Raw genomic sequence first — 3590 nt, 5'->3', positions numbered from 1 at the left:
TCATGATTCATGATTTTATTCATGATTAATGATTCATGATTCTATTCATGATTCATGATTCATGATTCAATTCATGATTCATGATTCATGATTTGATTCATGATTCGATTCATGATTCAAGATTCATGATTCAATTCATGATTCATGATTCATGATTCGATTCATGATTCAATTCATGATTCATGATTCAATTCATGATTCGATTAATGATTCATGATTCATGATTCATTTCATGAATCATGATTAAATTGATGATTCATGATACGATTCATGATTCATGTTTGGATTCATGATTCATGATTCAATTCATGATTCATGATTCAACTCATGATTCATGATTCAATTCATGATTCATGATTCACGATTCATGATTCATGATTTTATTCATGATTTAATTCATAATTCATGATTCAATTCATAATTCATGATTCAATTCATGATTCAATTCATGATTCAATTCATGATTCATGATTCAATTCATGATTCAATTCATGATTGATGATTCATGATTCATGATTCATTTCATGAATCAAGCCATGATTCATGACTCGGATCATGATTCATGATTCGATTCATGATTCATGATTGATGATTCAATTCATAATTCATAATTCATGATTCGATTCATGATTTGATTCATGATTCAGGATTCAATTCATGATTCATGATTCAAATCATGATTCATTTCATGATTCATGATTCAATTCATGATTTATGACTCAGTTCATCATTTAATTCATGATTCATTTCATGATTCATGATTCAATTCATGATTTGATTCATGATTCATGATTCATGATTCATGATTCATTTCATGATTTATAATTCAGTTCATGATTCATTTCATGATTCATGATTCATGATTCAATTCATGATTCATGATTAAATTCAGGATTCATTTCATAATTCATTTCATGATTCATGATTCATGATTCAATTCATGATTTAATTTATGATTCATTTCATGATTCATGTTTTATGATTCAATTCATGATTCAATTCATGATTTAATTCATGATTCATGATTCGTATCATGATTCATGATTCGATTTATGATTCATGATTCGATTCATGATTCATGATTCTATTCATGATTCATGATTCATTTCATGATTCATGATTTGATTCATGATTCCCGATTCTATTCATGATTCATGATTCATGATTCAATTAACGATTCATGATTCATGATTTGATTCATGATTAATGATTCATGATTCTATTCATGATTCATGATTCATGATTAGATTCATAATTCATGATTTGATTCATGATTCAATTCAAAATTCATGATTCATGATTTGATTCATGATTCATGATTTGATTCATGATTCATGATTTGAATCATGATTCATGATTTTCTTCATGATTCATGATTCATATCATGATTCATGATTCAATTCATGATTCATGATTCAATTCATGATTCATGATTCATGATTTATGATTCAATTTATCATTTATGATTCATGATTCATGATTCATGATTCAATTCATGATTCATGATTCAAGATTCATGATTCAATTCATGATTCATGATTCATGATTCAATTCATAATTCATGATTCATGATTCAATTTATGATTCAATTCATGATTCATGATTCAATTTATGATTCATGATTCAATTCATGATTTAATTCATGATTCATGATTTATGATTCATTAATTTAATTCATGATTCATGATTCATTTTATGATTCATGATTTATGATTCATGATTCATGATTCAATTCATGATTCATGATTCATGATTCAATTCCTGATTCAATTCATGATTCATAATTCATGATTTATGATTTAAATCATGATTCATAATTCATGATTCATGATTCAATTCATGATTCATGATTCATGATTCAATGATTCATGATTAAATTCTCGATTCATTTCATGATTCATTTCATGATTCATGATTCATGATTCAATTCATGATTTAATTTATGATTAATTTCATGATTCATGATTCAATTCATGATTCAATTCATGATTCAATTCATGATTCATGATTCAATTCATGATTCATGATTCGATTTATGATTCGTGATTCATGATTCGATTCATGATTCATGATTTGATTCATGATTAATGATTCATGATTCTATTCATGATTCATGATTCATGATTTGATTCATGATTCAATTCACAATTCATGATTCATGATTTGATTCATGATTCATGATTTGATTCATGATTCATGATTTTCTTCATGATTAATGATTCATGATTCTATTCATGATTCATGATTCATGATTCAATTCATGATTCATGATTCATGATTTGATTCATGATTCGATTCATAATTCAAGATTCATGATTCAATTCATGATTCATGATTCATGATTCGATTCATGATTCATGATTCAATTCATGATTCATGATTCAATTCATGATTCGATTAATGATTCATGATTCATGATTCATTTCATGAATCATGATTAAATTGATGATTCATGATACGATTCATGATTCATGTTTGGATTCATGATTCATGATTCAATTCATGATTCATGATTCAACTCATGATTCATGATTCAATTCATGATTCATGATTCACGATTCATGATTCATGATTTTATTCATGATTTAATTCATAATTCATGATTCAATTCATAAATCATGATTCAATTCATGATTTAATTCATGATTCAATTCATGATTCATGATTCGATTTATGATTCATGATTCATGATTCGATTCCTGATTCATGATTCTATTCATGATTCATGATTCATGATTCATGATTTGATTCATGATTCATGATTCATGATTCTATTCATGATTCATGATTCATGATTCAATTCACGATTCATGATTCATGATTAATGATTCTATTCATGATTCATGATTCATGATTCAATTCACGATTCATGATTCATGATTTGATTCATGATTCAATTCACAATTCATGATTCATGATTTTCTTCATGATTCATGAATTTATTCATGATTCATGATTTTCTTCATGATTCATGATTCATTTCATGATTCATTATTCAATTCATGATTCGTGATTCAATTTGTGATTTATGATTTGATTCATGATTCATGATTCAATTCATGATTCATGATTTAATTCATGATTCATGATTCATGATTCATATCATGATTCAAGATTCAATGCATGATTCATGATTCATGATTCAATTCATGATTCATGATTCATGATTCATGATTTATGATTCAATTTATCATTCATGATTCATGATTCAATTCATGATTCATGATTCATGATTCAATTCATGATTCATGATTCATGATTCGATTCATGATTCTTGATTCATGATTCAATTCATAATTCATGATTCATGATTCAATTTATGATTCAATTCATGATTCATGATTCAATTTATGATTCATGATTCAATTCATGATTAGATTCATGATTCATGATTTGATTTATGATTCATAATTGGATTCAAGATTCACGATTCATGATTCAATTCATGATTCATAAATCATAATTCAATTCATGATTTATGATTCAATTCATGATTCAATTCATGATTCATAATTCATGATTCATGATTCTTGATTCAATTCATGATTTATGATTCATTAATTCAATTCATGATTCATGATTCAATTCAT

The sequence above is a fragment of the Mixophyes fleayi genome, unplaced genomic scaffold (genome assembly GCF_038048845.1).
Source record: "Mixophyes fleayi isolate aMixFle1 unplaced genomic scaffold, aMixFle1.hap1 Scaffold_58, whole genome shotgun sequence".
NCBI lineage: Eukaryota > Metazoa > Chordata > Amphibia > Anura > Limnodynastidae > Mixophyes > Mixophyes fleayi.
This window is presented reverse-complemented; position numbering follows the sequence as displayed.